The 25,504-nt window shown below is 43.8% G+C and overlaps 1 pseudogene; it reads right to left on the bottom strand.

Annotated features, from left to right (window-relative positions):
• Positions 1–22,219: 22,219 nt before the first annotated feature.
• Positions 22,220–24,368, bottom strand: LOC123430050 (annotated as a pseudogene).
• Positions 24,369–25,504: the final 1,136 nt, after the last annotated feature.

The raw sequence follows: 25,504 nt of genomic DNA, 5'->3' as shown, positions 1-25,504 counted from the left end.
TTTGTTGTTTCCACGGCGGCGGGGATGCTCTAAGCGGCGACGGCAGGCGACACAACAACAACATGCCACAATCCAACAACAACAACTAGCTTAGCAGCAAGGCATCGCTAGCATCTATCTAGCGGCAGCAAGCAACAACATGTGGCAGCAGCAAGAGCAGCAGCTAATAGCATGCCATCTAACAGCAGCAAGCTTGCGCAGCTAAGCTCGGCAGCAGCAACAGCAACAGCAACAGCTAGCTCGGCATGCAGCCTAGCAACTACACCTAGCTGCATCTAGCAAAGCAAGCAAGGAAAACAACATCAAACGTAGCAGCAAGCAGCTACATGTTGGGGAACGTCGCATGGGAAACAAAAATTTTCCTACGCGCATGAAGACCTATCATGGTGATGTCCATCTACGAAAGGGGATGAGTGATCTACGTACCCTTGTAGACCATACAGCAGAAGCATTAGAGAACGCGGTTGATGTAGTGGAACGTCCTCACGTCCCTCGATCCGCCCTGCGAACAATCCCGCGATCAGTCCCACGATCTAGTACCGAACGGACGGCACCTCCGCGTTCAGCACACGTACAGCTCGACGATGATCTCGGCCTTCTTGATCCAGCAAGAGAGACGGAGAGGTAGAAGAGTTCTCCGGCAGCGTGACGGCGCTCCGGAGGTTGGTGATGACCTTGTCTCAGCAGGGCTCCGCCCGAGCTCCGCAGAAACGCGATCTAGAGGAAAAACCGTGGAGGTATGTGGTCGGGCTGCCGTGGAAAAGTCGTCTCAAATCAGCCCTAAAACCTCCGTATATATAGGTGGGAGGGAGGGGGCCTTGCCTTGGGGCTCAAGGAGCCCCAAGGGGGTCGGCCGAGTCCAAGGGGGAGGACTCTCCCCCCCCAAACCGAGTTGGACTAGGTTTGGTGGGAGGGAGTCCCCCTTCCTTCCCACCTCCTCCTTTTTTTTTCTTTCTCTCTTGATTTTCTTCTCCTTGGCGCATAGGGCACTTGTGGGCTGTCCCACCAGCCCACTAAGGGCTGGTGTGTCTCCCCCAAGGCCTATGGGCTTCCCCGGGGTGGGTTGCCCTCCCCCCCGATGAACTCCCGGAACCCATTCGTCATTCCCGGTACATTCCCGGTAACTCCAAAAACCTTCCGGTAATCAAATGAGGTCATCCTATATATCAATCTTCGTTTCCGGACCATTCCGGAAACCCTCACGACGTCCGTGATCTCATCCGGGACTCCGAACAACATTCGGTAACCAACCATATAACTCAAATACGCATAAAACAACGTCGAACCTTAAGTGTGCAGACCCTGCGGGTTCGAGAACTATGTAGACATGACCCGAGAGACTCCTCGGTCAATATCCAATAGCGGGACCTGGATGCCCATATTGGATCCTACATATTCTACGAAGATCTTATCGTTTGAACCTCAGTGCCAAGGATTCGTATAATCCCGTATGTCATTCCCTTTGTCCTTCGGTATGTTACTTGCCCGAGATTCGATCGTCAGTATCCGCATACCTATTTCAATCTCGTTTACCGTCAAGTCTCTTTACTCATTCCGTAATACAAGATCCCGCAACTTACACTAAGTTACATTGCTTGCAAGGCTTGTTGTGTGATGTTGTATTACCGAGTGGGCCCCGAGATACCTCTCCGTCACACGGAGTGACAAATCCCAGTCTTGATCCATACTAACTCAACTAACACCTTCGGAGATACCTGTAGAGCATCTTTATAGTCACCCAGTTACGTTGCGACATTTGATACACATGAAGCATTCCTCCGGTGTCAGTGAGTTATATGATCTCATGGTCATAGGAATAAATACTTGACACGCAGAAAACAGTAGCAACAAAATGACACGATCAACATGCTACGTCTATTAGTTTGGGTCTAGTCCATCACGTGATTCTCCTAATGACGTGATCCAGTTATCAAGCAACAACACCTTGTTCATAATCAGAAGACACTGACTATCTTTGATCAACTGACTAGCCAACTAGAGGCTTGCTAGGGATGGTGTTTTGTCTATGTATCCACACATGTAAATGAGTCTTCATTCAATACAATTATAGCATGGATAATAAACTATTATCTTGATACAGGAATTATAATAATAACTATATTTATTATTGCCTCTAGGGCATAATTCCAATAGTCTCCCACTTGCACTAGAGTCAATAATCTAGCCCTCACATCACCATGTGAATTACATTGTAACAAATCTAACACCCATACAGTTCTGGTGTCGATCATGTTTTGGCCGTGGAAGAGGTTTAGTCAGCGGGTCTGCTACATTCAGATCCGTGTGCACTTTGCATATATTTACGTCCTCTTCCTCGACGTAGTCGCGGATGAGGTTGCAGCGTCGTTTGATGTGTCTGGTCTTCTTGTGAAACCGTGGTTCCTTTGCTAAGGCAATGTCACCCGTGTTGTCACAGAACAAGGTTATTGGATCTAGTGCACTTGGCACCACTCCAAGATCCGTCATGAACTGCTTCATCCAGAGACCATCCTTAGCCGCCTCCGAGGCAGCCATGTACTCCGCTTCACATGTAGAATCTGCTACGACGCTTTGCTTGGAACTGCACCAGCTTACTGCACCCCCATTAAGAATAAATACGTATCTGGTTTGCGACTTAGAGTCGTCCGGATCTGTGTCAAAGCTTGCATCGACGTAACCTTTACGGCGAGCTCTTCGTCACCTCCATATACGAGAAACATCTCCTTAGTCCTTTTCAGGTACTTCAGGATATTCTTGACCGCTGTCCAGTGATCTACTCCTGGATTACTCTGGAACCTACCTGCCATACTTATGGCCAGGCTAACATCCGGTCTAGTGCACAGCATCGCATACATGATAGAACCTATGGCTGAAGCATAGGGGACGGAGCGCATATGCTCTCTATCTTCATCAGTTGCTGGGCACTGAGTCTTACTCAATCTCGTACCTTGTAAAACTGGCAAGAACCCTTTCTTGGACTGTTCCATTTTGAACCTCTTCAAAACTTTATCAAGGTATGTGCTTTGTGAAAGTCCTATCAGGCGTTTTGATCTATCCCTATAGATCTTAATGCCTAGAATGTAAGCAGCTTCTCCTAGGTCCTTCATAGAGAAACTTTTATTCAAGTAACCTTTTATGCTCTCCAAAAGCTCTACGTTGTTTCCAATCAGTAATATGTCATCCACATATAATATTAGAAACGCCACAGAGCTCCCACTCACTTTCTTGTAAATACAAGATTCTCCAACCACTTGTATAAACCCAAATGCCTTGATCACCTCATCAAAGCGTTTGTTCCAACTCCGAGATGCTTGTACCAGTCCATAAATGGATCACTGGAGCTTGCACACCTTGTTAGCATTCTTAGGATCGACAAAACCTTCGGGTTGCATCATATACAACTCTTCCTTAAGGAAACCGTTAAGGAACGCCGTTCTGACATCCATCTGCCAGATTTCATAATCGAAAAATGCAGCTATTGCTAACATGATTCTGACGGACTTAAGCATCGCCACGGGTGAGAAAGTCTCATCGTAGTCAATTCCTGGAACTTGTGAAAAACCCTTTGCCACAAGTCGAGCTTTATAAACGGTCACATTACCGTCAGCGTCCGTCTTCTTCTTAAAAATCCATTTGTTCTGAATAGCCTTGCGGCCCTCAGGTAGTATCTCCAAAGTCCACACTTTGTTGTCATACATGGATCCTATCTCGGATTTCATGGCTTCTAGCCATTTGTTGGAATCTGGGCCCACCATTGCTTCTTCATAACTGGCAGGTTCATTGTTGTCTAACAACATGATTGATAAGACGGGATTACCGTACCACTCTGGAGCAGCACGTGATCTCGTCGACCTGCGTGGTTCAACAGAAACTTGAACTGGAGTTTCATGATCATCATCATTAACTTCCTCCTCAACCGGCGTCGCAACGACAGAGGTTTCCCCTTGCTCTGCGCCACCATCCAGAGGGATGAGAGGTTCGACAACCTCGTCAAGTTCTATCTTCCTCCCACTCAATTCTCTTGAGAGAAACTCCTTCTCGAGAAAAGCTCCGTTCTTAGCAACAAACACATTGCCCTCGGATTTGAGATAGAAGGTGTACCCAACTGTCTCTTTTGGGTAACCTATGAAGACGCACTTTTCCGCTTTGGGTTCCAGCTTTTCAGGCTGAAGCTTTTTGACATAAGCATCACATCCCCAAACTTTAAGAAACGACAACTTTGGCCTCTTGCCATACCACAGTTCATATGGTGTCGTCTCAACGGATTTTGATGGTGCCCTATTTAAAGTGAATGCAACTGTTTCTAATGCATAACCCCAAAATGATAATGGCAAATCAGTAAGAGACATCATAGATCGCACCATTTCTAACAAAGTACGATTACGACGTTCGGACACACCATTACGCTGTGGTGTTCCAGGCGGTGTTAACTGCGAAACAATTCCACATTGTCTTAAGTGAGCACCAAACTCGAAACTCAGATATTCACCCCCACGATCAGACCGTAGGAACTTGATCTTCTTGTTACGATGATTTTCCACTTCACTCTGAAATTGTTTGAACTTTTCAAATGTTTCAGACTTGTGCTTCATCAAGTAGACATAACCATATCTACTTAAATCGTCAGTGAAGGTGAGAAAATAACGATATCCGCCGCGTGCCTCCACGCTCATTGGACCACACACATCGGTATGTATGATTTCCAATAAGTCACTTGCACGCTCCACTGTTCCAGAGAACGGAGTCTTAGTCATCTTGCCAATGAGGCATGGTTCGCACGTGTCAAGTGAATCAAAGTCAAGTGACTCCAAAAGTCCATCAGCATGGAGTTTCTTCATGCGCTTTACACCAATATGACCCAAGCGGCAGTGCCACAAAAATATGGCGCTATCATTTTTTACTCTAACTCTTTTGGTCTCAATGTTATGTATAAGCGTATCGCTATCAAGATTCAATATGAACAATCCTCTCACATTCGGTGCATGACCATAAAAGATGTTACTCATAGAAATAGAACAACCATTATTCTCACACATAAAAGAGTAACCGTCTCGCAATAAACAAGATCCAGATATAATGTTCATGCTCAACGCAGGCACTAAATAACAATGATTTAAGTTCATCACTAATCCCGATGGTAGCTGAAGTGACACTGTGCCGACGGCGATTGCATCAACCTTGGAACCATTTCCTACGCGCATCGTCACTTCGTCTTTCGCCAGCCTTCGTCTATTCCGCAGTTCCTGCTTCGAGTTGCAAATATGAGCAACAGAACCGGTATCGAATACCCAGGCACTACTACGAGAGCCGGTTAAGTACACATCAATAACATGTATATCAAATATACCTGATTTTTCTTTGCCCGCCTTCTTATCTGCCAGATACTTGGGGCAATTGCGCTTCCAGTGACTCATACCCTTGCAATAGAAACACTCCGTTTCAGGCTTAGGTCCAGCTTTGGGTTTCTTCGGCGGATTGGCAACAGGCTTGCCGCTCTTCTTCGAATTGCCCTTCTTGCCTTTGTCGTTTCTCTTGAAACTAGTGGTCTTATTCACCATCAACACTTGATGCTCTTTACGGAGTTCAGACTCTGCGACTTTCAACATCGCAAACAACTCGCCGGGAGACTTGTTCATCCCTTGCATGTTGTAGTTCAACACAAAGCCTTTGTAGCTTGGCGACAGTGATTAAAGGATTCTGTAAGTGATAGCTTCTTGTGGGAGTTCAATCCCCAGTTCAGCAAGACAGTTTGAGTACCTAGACATTTTGAGCACATGTTCACTGACAGACGAGTTTTCCTCCATCTTGCAAGCATAGAATTTATCGGAGGTCTCATACCTCCCGATCCGGGCGTTCTTCTGAAAGATAAACTCCAACTCCTGGAACATCTCAAATGCTCCATGACGCTCAAAGCGACGTTGTAGTCCCGGTTCTAAGCCATACAAGACTCCACATTGAACTATTGAGTAGTTCTCCTTACGTGCTAACCAAGCATTCTTAACATCCTGATCAGCCGTAGCGGGTGGTTCATCTCCTAACGCAGCATTAAGGACATAATCCTTCTTCCCAGCTTGTAAGATTAGCTTAAGATTACGAGCCCAGTCCACAAAGTTGCTTCCATCATCTTTCAACTTAGCTTTCTCTAGGAACGTATTAAAATTCAGGATGACTGTCGCGTGAGCCATGATCTACAACACAAATACATTCAAAGTGGACTTAGACTATGTTCAAGATAATTAGAGTTCAACTTAATCAAATTATATGCTAAACTCCCACTCAAAAAGTACATCTCTCTAGTCATTTGAGTGGTTCATGATCCACTTACACTATCCCAAGTCTGATCATCACGTGAGTTGAGTATAGTTTCAGTGGTAAGCATCCCTATGCTAATCATATCAACTATATGATTCATGATCGACCTTTCGGTCTCATGTGTTCCGAGGCCATGTCTGCACATGCTAGGCTCGTCAAGCTTAACCCGAGTGTTCCGCGTGCGCAACTGTTTTGCACCCGTTGTATGTGAACGTTGAGTCTATCACACCCGATCATCACGTGGTGTCTCGAAACGACGAACTGTAGCAACGGTGCACAGTCGGGGAGAACACAATTTCGTATTGAAATTTTAGTGAGAGATCACCTCATAATGCTACCGTCGTTCTAAGCAAAATAAGGTGCATAAAAGGATTAACATCACATGCAATTCATAAGTGACATGATATGGCCATCATCACGTGCTTCTTGATCTCCATCACCAAAGCACCGGCACGATCTTCTTGTCACCAGCGCCACACCATGATCATCCATCAACGTGTTGCCATCGGGGTTGTCGTGCTACTTATGCTATTACTACTAAAGCTACATCCTAGCAAAATAGTAAACGCATCTGCAAGCACAAACGTTAGTATAAAGACAACCTTATGGCTCCTGCCGGTTGCCGTACCATCGACGTGCAAGTAGATATTTCTATTACAACATGATCATCTCATACATCCAATATATCACATCACATCGTTGGCCATATCACATCACAATCATACCCTGCAAAAACAAGTTAGACGTCCTCTAATTTTGTTGTTGCATGTTTTACGTGGTGACCAAGGGTATCTAGTAGGATCGCATCTTACTTACGCAAACACCACAACGGAGATATATGAGTTGCTATTTAACCTCATCCAAGGACCTCCTCGGTCAAATCCGATTCAACTAAAGTTGGAGAAACCGACACTTGCCAGTCATCTTTGAGCAAAGGGGGTTACTCGTAACGATGAAACCAGTCTCTCGTAAGCGTACGAGTAATGTCGGTCCAAGCCGCTTCAATCCAACAATACCGCGGAATCAAGAAAAGACTAAGGAGGGCAGCAAAACGCACATCACCGCCCACAAAAACTTTTGTGTTCTACTCGAGAAGACATCTACACATGAAGCTAGCTCATGATGCCACTGTTGGGGAACGTCGCATGGGAAACAAAAAATTTCCTACGCGCACGAAGACCTATCATGGTGATGTCCATCTACGAGAGGGGATGAGTGATCTACGTATCTTTGTAGACCGTACAGCAGAAGCGTTAGAGAACGCGGTTGATGTAGTGGAACGTCCTCACGTCCCTCGATCCGCCCCGCGAACAATCCCGCGATCAGTCCCACGATCTAGTACCGAACGGACGGCACCTCCGCGTTCAGCACACGTACAGCTCGACGATGATCTCGGCCTACTTGATCCAGCAAGAGAGACGGACAGGTAGAAGAGTTCTCCGGCAGCGTGACGGCGCTCCGGAGGTTGGTGATGACCTTGTCTCAGCAGGGCTCCGCCCGAGCTCCGCAGAAATGTGATCTAGAGGAAAAACCGTGGAGGTATGTGGTCGGGCTGCCGTGGAAAAGTCGTCTCAAATCAGCCCTAAAACCTCCGTATATATAGGTGGGAGGGAGGGGGCCTTGCCTTGGGGATCAAGGAGCCCCAAGGGGGTCGGCCGAGTCCAAGGGGGAGGACTCTCCCCCCCCCAAACCGACTTGGACTAGGTTTGGTGGGAGGGAGTCCCCCTTCCTTCCTACCTCCTCCTTTTTTTTTCTTTCTCTCTTGATTTTCTTCTCCTTGGCGCATAGGGCACTTGTGGGCTGTCCCACCAGCCCACTAAGGGCTGGTGTGTCTCCCCCAAGGCCTATGGGCTTCCCCGGGGTGGGTTGCCCCCCCCCCCCCCCGGTGAACTCCCGGAACCCATTCGTCATTCCCGGTACATTCCCGGTAACTCCGAAAACCTTCCGGTAATCAAATGAGGTCATCCTATATATCAATCTTCGTTTCCGGACCATTCCGGAAACCCTCGTGACGTCCGTAATCTCATCCGGGACTCCGAACAACATTCGGTAACCAACCATATAACTCAAATACGCATAAAACAACGTCGAACCTTAAGTGTGCAGACCCTGCGGGTTCGAGAACTATGTAGACATGACCCGAGAGACTCCTCGGTCAATATCCAATAGTGGGACCTGGATGCCCATATTGGATTCTACATATTCTACAAAGATCTTATCGTTTGAACCTCAGTGCCAAGGATTCGTATAATCCCGTATGTCATTCCCTTTGTCCTTCGGTATGTTACTTGCCCGAGATTCGATCGTCTGTATCCGCATACCTATTTCAATCTCGTTTACCGGCAAGTCTCTTTACTCGTTCCGTAATACAAGATCCCGCAACTTACACTAAGTTACATTGCTTGCAAGGCTTGTTGTGTGATGTTGTATTACCGAGTGGGCCCCGAGATACCTCTCCGTCACACGGAGTGACAAATCCCAGTCTTGATCCATACTAACTCAACTAACACCTTCGGAGATACCTGTAGAGCATCTTTATAGTCACCCAGTTACGTTGCGACATTTGATACACACGAAGCATTCCTCCGGTGTCAGTGAGTTATATGATCTCATGGTCATAGGAATAAATACTTGACACGTAGAAAACAGTAGCAACAAAATGACACGATCAACATGCTACGTCTATTAGTTTGGGTCTAGTCCATCACGTGATTCTCCTAATGACGTGATCCAGTTATCAAGCAACAACACCTTGTTCATAATCAGAAGACACTGACTATCTTTGATCAACTGACTAGCCAACTAGAGGCTTGCTAGGGATGGTGTTTTGTCTATGTATCCACACATGTAAATGAGTCTTCATTCAATACAATTATAGCATGGATAATAAACTATTATCTTGATACAGGAATTATAATAATAACTATATTTATTATTGCCTCTAGGGCATAATTCCAACACTACAGGCATCGGCCGCATCAGGTAATCAGCAGCAACATCACAAGCAACTACGAAGCAACTAACGGCAAGCTCAGCCGGCTAGCAGGCATCAGCCACGGCAACATCCAACAGCAGCAAAATGCAAGCAAGAGCAAGCTAGCATGCATCGCAGCATCACGCAACAACATGCAAGCAAAATTGCAAGCACATCAACTACCACTAGCAAGCTAGCAATAGCAGGTAGGTACAGCAAGCAGCTACGGCATGCAACAGCGGCTAGCTAGCATCAGCCGAGCATAGCATCGTGCAACAGCAACCGCAGCGCAGCAGGCAAGCTTAGCAGCAGCTAGGAACTAGCACAGCAGCAAGCTACAACATGCAACAGCTACACGGCCAGCCTAGCAACTAACAATAGGCAAGCACACGGCAGCAGGCGGCTCGGCAGGGGAGAGCACATGGCGGAGGAGGAGGCCGGGCACGGTGGCACGGCGAGGAATGGGAGGCCAGGGCGACGCGCAGGGCAAGCGGGGAGGTAGAGTCCCCGAGAAGAACGACGACAGCGGGGGCGCGCACCGACGGCGCGGCGAGCGAGGAGCGGTGACGAGAACCTCGGGCATGGAGGTGGCCTAGTTGGCTCGGGCGAACAGCGACGAGGGCCTGGCGGGCCAGGCCATGGCGCGGGCACATCCATCGTGGGGGTTGGCAGCGACTTAGGCCGAGGGCCGCGCGCGGCGGCTGGAGGCAGTGACCGGCTGGGGACGCGGGAGAGGGAGGCGGCACGCAGGCTCACGAGGGAGAGGCAGGACGAGCGGGGAAGATGACGGCGCGGGGAGGACAGAGGGGATCGGGCAGGAGGACAAGGCTGGCTCGCTAGGGTTTGAGGGCCAGCTGGGCCTTGGACCTTGGTCGGCTGGCTCCTCAACCTCTACTCTGTTGTTTTTTTTAAATCAAAAAACGCACACAAAGGAAAAAATAATAATTAAACGAAATAATAACAAAAAATACTTTTGACTCCTTTAAAACAAACCCGAACTATAAAATAGATTGGGTTTTTTAACGAATAAAAATAAACCCTTTTTTTAAAGAATAAAATAAAAGCTCTTTTGAAGGAGACAAGAAAATGAAACTCTGTTTTAAAATAAAACAAGAGGAGAAATAAAATAAAAACCCAAGGGGTTTCCCCCACATTTAATAAAAGGTTTTTTTAAAAGAAGACGTTTTTTTAAAAAGGGGTTAAAACGGAAACATTAGCAAAACCACAAAAAGAATAAGAGAGGAAAGAGAAGGGAGTTTGTGTCCACGGTGTAACTGGGTTTGAAGCGGCTCTGTTGGGCCCACTCTCATCACGCCAACAAACAACGCCACTCACAAGGCACTAACACCCACAACAAGGAGCAACAAGCAACACCGACAAATAACACAGTTGGCATGATGACATGCATGATGCCATGATGCAAACTACATGACGATGCCACGAAATAAAATAACCACACGACGGAAACGGAAATAAAGGGGAATCTTCTGGAACGTCGGCCTCGGGCTATCACAAAACTGTTGGCTAATCCTTACAATGGTTCAGCTCATCCTGATTATCATTTAATATATGTCAATGAAATTTGTGGATTGTTAAAGATTTTAGGTCTACCCGGAGACAAAGTCAAGAAGAAATTTTTCCATTTATGTTTGGAGGAAAAAGCATTATTGTGGTACAAGCTATTGGATGATGGGATTGGAACCGCTTGAAATTGTATGTTCATCAGTAGTTTTATCCTATGCATTTGATTCATCATAATCATAATTTTATTTTTACTTGCTGGCCTCGTGAAGGAGAAAGCATCGCTCAAGATTGGGGGAGTCTTAAATCTATGATACACACTTTCCCCAATAATGCGCTCTCAAGGGAATTGATCATACATAATTTTTATACTCGACTTCTCATGATGATGAGACATTGTTGGACGCTTGTGCGGTAGGCTCTGATATGAAGGAGACTATTGAATTCAGATGGAATCTTCTAGAAAATAATAAATTCAATTCCAAAGATTTGGAACTCGGTAGAGGTAAAGCATCAGGTATAAAATTTAATTTTGATTCTGTTAAATCTTTCATGGAGACTTCTCATTTTCATGAGTTCAGCAACAAATTTGGCCTTGACCCTGAGATAGTAGCTACCTTTTGTGAAACTTTTGCCACTTACATTGATCTCCTAAGGGAGAAGTGGTTTAAATTCCATCCTCCTACTGAAAAATTACAACATAAATTTGTTTAAATAAAGAAGGAAGAAATAGTTGTTAACCAGGTTGACCCGGTTGTTCCTACCGCTTACATTGAGAAACCCCCTTTTCCTGTTAAGATTAGAGAGCATGCTAGGGCTCCAACAGAGGTTAGTAGAAGTCATCTTAGGACATCTAAACAATCTGAGCAAACAAATGTTGAGCCTAAGGTTTCCATGTTTAAAGATGTCTTAGCTGATAACATTGATGGGAAAGTTATTTACCTGTGTGATGAAGCTGCTAGAGTTGCAAAGCCTGTTAGAAATGAACATGACGAACTTGACAAAAACAAACCAGTGGTAGGCACACATATTATCTCTGTTAAGACTGGAGAAAATTGTTATCATGGACTTTGTGATATAGGCGCCAAAATTAATGCTATACCTTCCACATTATATAAAGAAATTATGCATGATAAAGCACCCGTTTTGGTTGAAGACATAGATGCTACTATTAAACTTGCATACCGAGATACTTGGTTCAGAACAAGATATTGAAATATTGTGTTCTTAGTACTTGGTTCACAACAAGATCTTACTATCGCAACTTGGGATTGTTAGAGATGTTGAAATATTGTGTGGAAAAGTCAAATATCCCACTGATTTCTTAGTACTTGGTTTAGAACAAGATAAGTTTTGCCCCATAATAATCTATAGACCTTTCTTGAATATTGTTAATGCTAAAATTAATTGTGCTACCAAGGAGTATTCAAGAAGCCGGATGCCAAACCAGTCATTGATCATCAATGTCGCCTGAAACCTAAAATGAAGGGGTGGTAAAAACTGAAATACTAAAACTTTTGGAAGCAGGTATAATTTATCCTACTGCTGATAGTAGATGGGTAAGTCATGTTCATTGTGTTCCTAAGAAAGGTGGTATAACTGTTGTTCCCAATGATAAAGATGAACTCATTTCACAAAAAATAGTAACATGTTATAGGATGGTGATTGATTTTAGGAAATTGAATAAAGTTACTACGAAAGATCACTAACCTTTGGCATTTATTGATCAAATGTTAGAAAGATTATCTAAGCACACACACTTTTGCTTTCTTGATGGTTACTCTCGATTCTCTCAAATACTTGTGTCAAAAGAGGGCCAAGAGAAAACTACCTTTACATGCCCTTTTGGAACTTATGCTTATAGGTTTATGCCTTTTCGTCTATGTAATGCACCTGCTACCTTCTAAAGATGTATGACTGCTATATTCTCTAACTTTTTTGAAAAGATTTTTGAAGTCTTTAAGGATGATTTTTCTGTTTATGGGACTTCCTTTGATGATTGCTTGAACAACCTTGATCGATTTTTGCAGAGATGTGAATAAACTAATTTTGTATTTAATTGGGAGAGGTGCCACTTTATGGTGATTGAAGCTATAGTGCTTGGGCATAAAATATCCGAACGAGGTATTGAGGTGGAGAAAGCCAAAGTTGATGCAATAGAGAAAATGCCTTGCCCAAAAGACATCAAAGGTATAAGAAATTTCCTTGGTCATGCTGGTTTCTATAGGCGCTTCAATATGGATTTATCAATGGTTTCTAGGCCATTAACTAATCTTCTCCAAAAATATGTTCCTTTTATTTTCGATGATGATTGTGTAGAAGCCTTTGAAATACTTAAGAAAGCCTTAATTTCTGCACCTATTGTTCAACCACTTGATTGGAACCTACTGTTTGAAATTATGTGTGATGCTAGTGATTATGCTATTGGCGTTGTTCTAGGGCAAGGAGTAGACAAGAAATTGAATGTTATTCATTATGATAGTAAGATCCTAGACACCGCTCAAAGGAATTATGCTACTACCTAAAAGGAAACTTTAGGAGTTGTGTTTGCATGTGATAAGTTAAGACCTTACATTGTTGATTCTAAAGTAACTATTCACACTGATCATGCTTATTAAGTACCTTATGGAAAAGAAGGATGCTAAACCTAGACTTATTAGATGGGTGTTACTACTACAACAGTTTGACTTGCATATTGTTGATAGAAAAGGAGCTGATAACGTTGTAGCAGATAACTTGTCTAGGATGTAAAATGTTCTTCATGACCCACTACCGATTGATGATAATTTTCCTCATGAGCAACTTGCTCTTATAAACACTTCATGTAGTTCTCATTGATATGTGTATCATGCTAATTACATTGTTGCTAAATATATTGTGCCTAGTTTCACCTATCAACAAAAGAACAAATTCTTATATGATTTACGACACTATTTTCAGGATGACCCACATCTTTATAAACAAGGAGTAGATGGTGCTGTTAGATGTTGTATACCTGAGCATGAGCAGGAACTAATCCGAAGGAAATTCCATTCTGTAGCTTATGGAGGACATCACGGTGGTGACAGAACGACACACAAGGTATTACAATCCGGTTTTTATTGGCCTACTCTTTTTAAAGATGCTCGTAAGTTTGTCCTTTCTTGTGATGAATGCCAAAGAGTTGGTAATATTCATAAACATCAGGAAATGCATGTGGATCATTCACAAGCTATTGAAACATTTCATGTATGGGGTTTTGACTTTATGGGACCTTTTCCTTGTTTCAATGGATATACTCATATTCTAGTTGTTGTTGATTACGTTACTAAATGGAAGAAGTTATTCCAACTAGTAGTGCTGATCATAACACTTTTATTAAAATGCTTGAAGACATTATCTCTCCGAGGTTTGGTGCCCTAGATACTTAATGACGGACGGCGGTTCACATTTTATTCATGGTGCTTTCCGTAAACGGCTAGCTAAATATGATGTGAGACATAGAATTGCATCACCTTATCATCCTCAGTCTAGTGGACAAGTTGAACTGAGAAGTCTTGAAATCAAATTAACCTTGCAAAAGACTGTCAATAGATCTAGAAAGAATTGGTCTAAGAAACTTGATGACTCTTTGTGGGCTTATAGGACTACTTGTAAGAATCCCATGGGGATGTCCCCAAGTAAAATGGTCTATGGAAATGCTTTTCATTTACATGTGGAGCTAGAACATAAAGCCTATTTGGAAATTAAAGAACATAATTATTAATTCATATTGCTAGTAAAAGTTTGCTTGATATAACATCATTAGATGAATGAAGGATGCAAGCTTATGAAATGCTAATTTATTTAAAGAGAAAGTTGAAAGATGACATGACAAGAGAATTAAAAAACGAGAATTTAATGTAGGAGAGCTAGTGCTTTTGTACAATTCTTGTTTTAGATTCTTTGCAGGTGAAATCCTCTCCAAATGGGAAGGACCCTATGTTGTCGAGCAGGTTTATCGCTCCGGTGCCATAAAAATAAATAACTTCCAAGGTAAAACCTTGAGAGTGGTGAATGATCAAAGAATCAAACATTATATTTCAGGTGCACCCGTTAATGAGGAGACCAATATCATCCAAGTCATAACACCGGAGGAGTACATAAATGGAGTCTTTCGGAACACTCCAGAAACTTGAAAAAGGGGTAGGTACGTGGTATTGTAAGTAAACCGACTCCAAAAATTCCAAAAACATTATTTATTTAGGTTTTGGTATTTTTAGAAAAATTACAAAAATTAAAAGGAGTCTAGGGACCCACGAGGGAGGAACAAGCCAATAGGCCGCGCCCCTAGGCCGTGGCGTGATGGCTTGTGGGGCCCACGTGCGCCTCCCGTGCTACGACTTCTTCCCGATCACGTATTCTGGTCCAGAAAAAATCATTATATATACTCCTGGTGGTTTTGATTATCACATCATAAGATTTCCCCGTGTTCTTGTTTTGGGCCGTTTTTCTGACACATCTAGATCGCCATGACTTCACCTGGCTCTTCGAAGGACAAGTTCTTCGAAAAGGTCATCAACCCCTACCTGCCGGAGGTGATGAGGCACCCTCAAGATATGGAGATGCATGAGTGGGTGCTTCACATCCGGTATGTTCAAGGTCCCAAGAACGAGGGAAGCGAGAGGCCAGGCTTGTTGTCGTGGAACGGGAGATCTTTAAGTGCCAAGGGATGGTTGGACGTGGTTCGAGTGCTAACAACTCCATGATCAAAGACTTCATTCGGGAGAACAAGCTGTACACCCAGAAAGTGGGGGAGGTTCTTTTCAAACTACAAGAGCGGGTCAATCACCTCCAAGATCAAGTCTATGAAATCCAAAATAAAAAATGTGAGTACGAATCTAGGTTTCAGAGGATGAGCAGACTTGCCGGTCTTAGGACTCCTAAGACAATATTCTCTTATAGTGACAGGGAATCTACTCCTTGGAAGGAATAGGACACCCCGAATACACCACCACCATAACCTGAGAAGGACGCATGGGTACTTTGGTATGAGCACCACCCTTGGCTTGTTCCAAGCTTGGGGGAGGTGTCCCGGTATCGTATCACCATCACCCCCCTCATTACTATCTATTTTAATTTGGTCCTTCGTTGTTTTGTGATTTAGAGAAATAAATTTCAGGTTTTATTTGCTTAGTATTTTTGCTTTGAGTCCCATCTACCTTTGAAATCGAGTATGTGAGATATATAATAAAGATTAGTTGAGTTTTTATGGTTTACCCATGGACACCCATCATCATAGCATGTCCATGAAAAGAAAGTTATAGATCATATGCTTATCCCATGAGGAGTAATGACTTCACATGGTAAATAGTATAAGTGATGAAGATTGTTGAAAATAAATAAACATAGTATTAGTCATGGTTACAATCTAAGCAAGACTATGAAGGACGAGAGAACATTCTCATATAATCATACTATCTTGGACATCTTCCCTGATTGTGATCCCTCATCAAATATTAAAGAATGATCAAGTGTTGATGTAGTACATGGAAGACCGCATGAAGGTGATGGTATTTCACATTCATATAGAAGTTATATGGTCATGGATCCTTTAACATGTGATGCTTGCTTTAGACCTTTTTCTAGCCCAAAAACTTCGTACTAAGTAGAGATACTACTTGTGCATCCATAATCCTGAAACCCAGTTTCTTGCCATGAGAGTCCACCATACCTACCAATGGATTGAGTAAGATCCTTCAAGTAAGTTGTCATCAGTACACCAAGCAATACAAAGTTCCTTCTAAATATGTATAATCTTTTATTGCAAGGGAAAATAAACTTTGTACGATCTTGTGATGACAAAGAAATAAAAGCGACACACTGCATAATAAAGTTTGCTATCACAAGGGGAAAATAAAGTGACGTTCCTTTGCATTAAGAGTTTGCACATTCAAAAACTTAAAAGCGCATCACAACCCCTTATTCCCTTTGTGAAGAGCCTATATTTTATCCTTGAAGTTCAGCCTTATGCGTGAGTCATTAAATTCATTTTTTTTCTTCTACCTATTAATTCTATAGTGTCAAGCATCATGTGTTCAGGAAATATTCATATTCATATATCCAAGGGAATGTAGATTATCATGATTTTTTATTGTTGACATTATCCTTGAGGTAAATGAGTTGGGTGGCGAATCATTTAAGCCCCTATCTTCCTATGTGTCCTATGAAAACATGATCTCTTAAAATATGACTTGAGTATGAGAAATCATAGAAGAATAAATGATAATTGAGTACGAGAACTTTCCAATAAGAAATCTCTTACATATACTCTCCTCTGAAATATGTTTAAATATGATCGTCCCAATGACTAAGAACGTAGTTTGTTTGATTGTCAACAAAATTTATGCTTCATACTCGAATATTTGTGAATTGATCATTACTTTCTTATGAGAAGATATATGATAATGATCTCATGTTCCTATTTCATTTTTATCGACTTCTCCCTCTCAAATCATGTGGCCATTATTCCCGAGCTCGGCTTTCGCTTGAGGACAAGCGGAGTCTATGGTTGGGGTAGTTGATATGTCCATTTTGCATCAGGAATCTTTATCGATATTTTTCTTATTATTGTCCATTATTCCTTGTTATTATATAATTCTTATGTCTTTTCTCTATGAACATGCAAAGTACATTATGAAGAGGAAAGTATCTCGAAACTAGAATTCTGGACAAACAAATCGAGAAAAAGGGACAAAAATCAAGTTGATCCAAATGACCTGAAACTTCACGGAGAATTTTTCTGGAATATATAAGAATTATTGGGCCAACAATACACCGCCGAGGGGCAGCCACCTGGGCACACGCCATCATCCCCCCCACCCCCGAGGTTGCGCCGTGATGGATCGTGGGGGGCCCTGTTGGTCCTCCGACGCCCCTCTCTCATATATGATGTGTTTTACCCTATAAAAATCAAGACATAACTTTCTGGACGAAGCAATGCTGTTTCGAGGTGGAAACCTGGGCAGAGGCCCCTTTTGTCTCGAGCAAAGTGATTCTCTTAGAGGAATTCCTCTCTCGGAGGGGAAATCGAAGCCATCGTCATCCCCGATGCTTCCTACTATGTGGGAGGACAAACCATCATCAGCATGTTCCCAAGCTCCATCTCATCTCCAACCCTAGTTCATTTTGTGTATTCTATCTTTGTCTGAAAACCTCGGATTAGTACCTGTGGGTTACTAGTTGTGTTAATTACATCTTGGAGGTCATGCTAGTTGGATTACTTGGTGGAAGACATAATGTTCACATCCTTAATCATATTTCTTACACCTCTGATGTTAAACATGTTGATGAGGTGTGAGTAGTTAGTATTATTCCTGACGACATGGGAGAAGTTTTTTTATAATTAATCATATAAAATTGGCATTCGTTTGATATCTCCAAGATATTTCTGTTGTTACTCGCTTTTGGTGTTATGTGAACATATACTACATGACACTTCCCCATATTTATGTGTTGCTTCATAAGGGGCTGATTGGATCCACATGTTTCATGCTATGGTTAGATTTATCTTAATTCTTCTTCCACAGTTGTGGATGCTTACGAGAGGGCTTAATCATAATTAGGTTTTTAGTTCAAGTAAGAACAACACCTTAGCACCGGTCCACCCACATATCAAATCATCAAAGTAGTGAACGAAAATCAACTCAATATTATGAACATGACTAGATGGATATTCCCATGTGTCTCGGGAGCGCTCGCTTTATATAAGAGTACTTTCAGGACTGTCCTTTGCTATAAAAAGGATTGGGCGACCTTGCTGCAACTTTGCTACAATTGTTACTTGTCACTTGTTACAAATTACCTTGCTACAAAACTATCAAGCACTGTTACTTACAATACTTGCACAGAATACCTTCTAGAAAACTTCTTATCATTTCCTTCAACTCCTCACTGGATTTGACACTCTTACATATTGAAAGGACTAAGATTGACCCCCTATACTTGTGGGTCATCATTTCCCCGATAGAATTGCTCCGTAGGAGAGCAAAAGTGCTCCTGCCCAGGTTCCACCTTGAGATGGCGACACTTCATCCCGAAAGTCCTCCTCTTATATTTTTTCTAGGTCAAAACCTTTCATATAGTAGAAGACGAGCATCGTAGGCCGCATGTGGGACCCACAAGGCATCAGGGCGAGGATGGGGGTATCCGTGCCTTTTGCCTTGTGGGCAGGTGGTGGGCTCCCTTTGGTATTTCTTCACTCCAATATTCTTTAGATATTTAATAAAACATTTCTGTGAAGTTTCACCTCATTTGGAGTTCAGAAAATTTCCATCTTTGCAATAACCTTTCAGGTCTAGAATTCTAGTTGCTGGTAATTTCCCTCTTTGTATAAACCTTGTAAAATAAGAGATCGAGTTTATAAGGATGGCATCATAAAGTGAAATAATGCCCAAAAACATTGTAAATATCAATGGGAAACCATGATGCAAAATGGATGTATAAGCATGCTCTATGACTCGCCGTCACCATCTTCCACCGTCCCATCTTCAGGACGGATCATTGCATAGGTCTTGCAAGTTCCATCTCTCGTTAACGTCACCACATTGTAAAGACTGCATCACCAGCCTTTGCCTGTCCATACACATGCGCATCGGTGACACTATGCTACACCACTCCCAAGTCCCGTCGTCAGCCTAGTGATACATGTAACACCGCTCTTCCTCTTGTCCCTTCCAACAAGATCCTACTCCCAAATGATGCCCCATGAGGGAGAACAATATTGATGGTGTTGGCCTTCTCTGATCTAGTAGACTACTGGCCAATGCCAAACCATGACAGATCTTGTCGGGATGCCAGATCCACACCCACCACTGCCGCCCATCACATAACGGAGGATCCATCGGAGCTCGTTGCAACCATGAGTTAGATGGTTGTCGCCACGCAGTGCGAACACCACCGTGGCCGTCATGCAAGGACAAATCGGACGATGCACCCCACACGCCTCATGGGAAATCTGCCACAACCCTCCTACCCAAGCCCCTTTGACGTCGGGTGCCGCCACCTCCACGGCCAGCGCTGGCGGTATTAGCGGCTAGGATCTGCCTCATGGGAAGGCTGGTGGTGTGAAGGATTTGGTACCCCTAGTGTTGCCCTCGGTGGTGGCGCGATGTGGTTGGGAGCCTATAGTTGTTGCTTTGTCCTATAGATGATTAAGTGTGTAGTAGCAACCTATGGATTCATGTAACCCTTCCTTCCCTTGTCCTTCCCACCACTAACTTCATCCTTCCATCATAGCCATCCACCTTACTACCAAACCTAGAAACCATGAGCCCCCTTCATGTTAAGCCACTACACCAAAAAATGCGCCATCAACCGGACTCCCACCATGACCTCCCATGCTCCTTACACCCATAGTAGAGTCGCCCCTTCCCCTATGGGCTTACATGGGACAACTTCCTTGGTCGTTATTTGCATGAGACTTTCCATTGGTGACACGCTAGCACTTTTGAGTTGCATCGTTGCACACCCTACTCTAGTCGTTGTCTTCTTTCGGACATAAAGGTTCATGCATTAACCAGTCTCACTTGGACTTCAACTTGTCAAATATCGCCTGCAACCTCCAAGGCATCATTGGCGGGAAAACTATGACATGGTACTGCCCCTCGCCACCTCTCTGTTTTGCTTCATGATTTCCTCTCCATTCGTCACGACAACGATTCCCTTAGAGAGGCAAATCTCCTCGTCCAAGATTACCATATCATTCTCCTGTTGCCCCTAGATGCATCGCCTTTGCCCATGCCACCCTAGTTTCATCTGCTCCCCGGCTCTTCCTATTCTCACAATAAGCCCGTGCATCCTATAACAACCTTGCAAACTGCGCTAGACTTGGATGATAAGATGATGCATGGCTTAAAATTTCTGTGTAGTCGCCTAGTACCGGAGCTAATTCTTGTAGATCATGTGTGGGGGTCTTGACCGGGTAGGCTTGGTACGATGGAGATAGGAGACATGATGTTTACCCTGGTTCTCGCTCTCTTGAAGAGATAATACCCTACTCCTCCATTGCTTGCATTTTTGTGAATGGGGTACAAAGTACAAGTGATCTACCGCAAGATGTTGCGTGATTGAGTTCTCCTCTCTAGGGCACCTGCACCTCATTTTATATAGATACTGGGCTTGCCTAGCTTTACACATAGTCTGGTTGCATCTGGGGGGAAATGTGTCACAGACTACCTCTAAGTCTTTGGGTATGTCACTACTAGGAAAAGGCTTGCTAATGGCGCACCTATTTTTGCTACTAATGGCGCACTATAGGTGCGCCACTAGCATCACGCCATTAGATTTTTTTACTAATGGCGCACCACAGGTGCGCCATTAGTATCTGGTATACTAATGGCGCACCAGGCAGTGCGCCATTAGTATAGCTCATGGTGCGCCATTAGTATGCCTCCCAGGTGCGCCATTAGTATGCCTCTCAGGTGCGCCATTAGTATGCCTCCCAGGTGCGCCATTAGTATGCCTCCTAGGTGCGCCATTAGTATGCCTCCCAGGTGCGCCATTAGTATGCCTCCCAGGTGCGCCATTAGTATGCCTCCCAGGTGTGCCATTAGTGTAGCCCATGGTGCTCCATTAGTATCTGGTATTCTAGCATATATATGTTTTGTTTCAAAACCACAAATTCAACAGCACATAACATATATATCAAATATATAATACATAATATGTGCCCAATAGTTTTACTGATCCACAACACATAACATATATGCAGAGTTGCATAACAAATTTCATGATCCATATATCAAAACTTCATAGCATCCATACATCCAAAATTCCATAGCATCCATATATAAATATAGTTCCATAGCATCCATACATACATAGCTCCATAACAAATATAGTTCCATAGCATCCATTCATTATTCACATACAATTTTTTGAGCTAGAATATTATTTTGTTTGTATTAATATGTTACCATTATTATTTTAGATGACAAAAAAGACAACTATGGCTCCAAAGGTTTGCTTTATGTCTTCACGCCACATAAGTAAACGAAGTAGAAGGGGCGCACGTTTAGGAGCTCCAGCGCGCGGTCCTTTTGAACTTCCCCTGGCAAAAGAAGCATGAATCAAAAGCGTTAGGGAAAGAAAACAGATGATTCAGAATTACAAATTTTGATACATATTGGCTTCTAACAAAACAACACCAGCAATGTTTGTTACAAAATTTACGAGGTATCAAGATAAGGACTTCGCTCTGAACACCAAACAATAATTATAAAACACGCATGCGAGCAAGGAGATCGACATACCGAGGGTATTATGGTGACAGAACAAGAAATGCATTTCCTAGCTCAGCAATACAAAAGCTCAGTATTTCCATTGCAGGCGTCGCACCAGATGTTATCACCATTTGAGATGGATCAAAGGATATTGACCCTTGCATGATTTGCCTCAAGACTTGAAGATCTCTTTGTACCAACTTAATTACCATCAAGCTAATACAGGACAAGCAACAACATATTAATGCGGAAAACAGGGTGGCATCTCAACATAATTTCTGCATGACTTGTGCCCAAAGGGGCTCATCATTAAATTTATTTTCTGATATATCAGCATGACAACATGTCTTAAAGTACGCTATATTTATCATATGATTGAAGCCTAGTGAAAGTGTGAAAGAACAAAACAAAGTGCAGACAACTAGTCTCTATCTAGCCCAGGAACAAATTCTAGAGCCAAACCAACAAACAGATTACCAAGTCCTTACTCACCACAAAGGTCATTGATCCTCTTGGCCAACTCCTTGATCTCCTTCTCGGTCGTATTGATGCTCGTGGAGCATGGCCCAAGCCCCTGTCAAGTGTCAACGGCAGCCAGAATCAGCAAACTTGAGCAGAAACCCTAGAAAGAGCACTCCACATCTCGCCTAAGCACGCCGATTTCCACCCCAGAAAAGAGGCAAGCAGCACAAAATAAACAGCACCTCGTCGCCGGCATCAAAGACCTAGCAGAATCACCAGCCCTCCCACATAGATGCTCCTGTAGTTGGAACCAGGGATAGAAATGGGAAACGGGTGACAACAAGTGGAAATACTTTTCAACTAGTACTAATATTAGTCACTCACACGAAACCAGATTCAGTTTTGCCATTTGACTAAGAAAGAAGTACTGAGTATCTCAGATCTAAATGCCTTCAATATTCAAATCTTATCATTTAGAAAACAATTGGGATATGTAAATCAACACAAGGGGTTCATACTGGGGTAAAACTTACCTCAAAACCTGTAACGTCACAGTATCTCTTTGGAGGATAAATGGATGGGGGCGACTGAATATTTAAATCTGCATAAAAACATTCTGTGAACATTATATACGCCACAACAACTTGCTCTAAATACTATAGGTGTAGACTACCTGAACAACACAAATAACTTGTTTCGCTAATGTCAAGTTTTTATTTCAATTATCCAGCTTTATACTCTAACTGAGAAACACAAGTTCATATAAGAGCTATCTAATCGCCTTAGCAGTGGAAGCTACTGATTCAGAAGCTATGAACATTAGACATGAAGCCAAGAACCTATTGATTGATTCTATTACCATGGGATTCTGGGAAGCACGAGCTCGGAACCAACTTCTCAAAAATTACTCACTATAAATTGAAGGAAAAAAACAATGAACTGAAAGTTTGTATTTTGTAACATAAGAAGAAGCAATTCGCAATTCAAATGATGCTACTGTTAGCACACACCAGAAACGGAAAAAAATAGTATGATACAGTCCCAATTAGAATGTATTTCTGGCCACCACAAGTTTCTAGGCCTAGATCGAGCGGATAATCAATTTGGTCCTGATGAAACACATCAATGAACTACAATCGCAGGAGTCCACCAACCGAGAAACACATCAATGAACACGGTGAAATTCACGCTAGAGCTTACCTCCAGCTCTAGCATGAGTATGACCTGCGCGTATACCTTGTCGATGTCCGCCTCCGCCTGCCAAAATCCCCCCATAAAAAATTAGCTGACCGACTTGAATTTCGGAGCACACAAAAGGCCGAGGAAATTGTACGAAGGCGGGAGGGAAATTGAGCAAGGGAGTGGGTGGGGGGTAAGCGGGCACCTTGAGCTCGATGTTGATGACCCGGCAGAGCAGCTTGGGCGGCAGATCGTAGAGGCGCATCTGGTTGCCGGCGACCTAGTTCATGGAGGCCTCCACCTAGAAAACCAAAGAAACAGCACGAGAGCAAGGAAATTCAGCGCGTGAACCGAAGCAGAAGGACCTCCCCGCGCCAAATCGCGAGGCGGGGGTGGAATTAAGCGAGGAGGAAGGGAGGCGGGCTTGACCGACCTGCTCGATGTGCCCCTGCGGGAAGTAGAAGACGAGGTCCCTGACACGCGGGGCGGTGACGAGCGGGCTGGCGCAGGCGTGCCAAAGCTCTTCGTAGAGCGGATCCCCTGCTCGGAAAACCAGCACCGCTAAGCGTCAGGAACCAACGAGGAGGAGTGGGAGGAGGATTACGGGCGCGCTGGCCAGATCCGGAATCTCGCATACCTACGGAGGGTGCCTGCGGCATCGCCATGGCGGGCGGCGGCATCTCCTGCTTCTGCTGGCCGGCGGCGCGGCGCGAGGAACCCTAGCTGCGGCTGCGCGAGGAGGCTCCGCGGAGGGAGCGAGGGGTGGGAGATGGAGGAAAGGGGAAGCGAGAGGAGGGGCAGAGAGATTTTTTTTTGCAAAACTACTAATGGCGCACCACCTACATATGCGCCATTAGTAACCCTGGTTACTAATGGCGCACCTCCTCTGGTTCGCCATTACTAGTTCCGCAAAAAAAATAGTAGTGGCGCACCACCAACAGATGCGCCATTAGTAACACTGGTTACTAATGGCGCACTAGCTGTGGTCCGCCATTAGTAGTTTGCAAAAAAAGACCAAAAAAAAATTATAGTAGTGGCGCACTACTAACGGATGCGCCATTAGTAACCCTGGTTACTAATGGCGCACCAGCTGCTGGTGCGCCATTAGTAGTTTTGCAGAAAAAATAAAAATAAAAAAATATAGTAGTGGCGCACCGAGTGTGTGGTGCGCCATTAGTGTCCATCACACGAATGGCACACCTCACATGGTGTGCCACTACTATATAGTAGTGGCGCACTGCTTGTGTGGTGCGCCATTAGTATCTATATCATCTATAGCCCTTTTCCTAGTAGTGTGTGCCAAGTCTTCGAGGCGTTCCTTCTTAACGCTCTTGCACTAGACAAACAAGGCCCACAAGAGTATAAGCTTAGGGTCCTCGTCCTACTCCAATGGATCAGGAGCCAACATGCTGAGTACCTCCTGCTCCAAGAGACCATCAATAGCCCCTAAACCAGTCTTCAAGACAAGGACAATCCTCAGCCCTCCTAGTTACCTTTCGTCTTCGATCCTCGGTCTTGCAAGATCATTGAACCCCTAGCGCCTTTCCAAAGTGTTCAAGTCCGAACTAAGGAGTAATATAGCTCATGCATCCAAAGAGCCTCGGAATACCTGTGTGTAAATAAAATATGCTTTTCATGCCCGAGAAAAGGCTTGTATTCAAGGACCTCTTCCCTAGGCGTGCTTCCTTAGTGATGAATCCTTCTTGAGCTAAGATAAGTATGATGGTCAGGTCCTTCTCAGATTTCCTTGCCAATCCAAACTGTCACCACGTACTACTACACCGTGCAATCATTTCAGACTCCATCATGACAAATG

Source organism: Hordeum vulgare, chromosome 2H, assembly GCF_904849725.1.
Source record: "Hordeum vulgare subsp. vulgare chromosome 2H, MorexV3_pseudomolecules_assembly, whole genome shotgun sequence".
Taxonomy (NCBI): Eukaryota; Viridiplantae; Streptophyta; class Magnoliopsida; order Poales; family Poaceae; genus Hordeum; species Hordeum vulgare.
The sequence above is the reverse complement of the archived record's forward strand: the minus strand, read 5'-3'. Positions and strand labels throughout refer to the sequence as shown.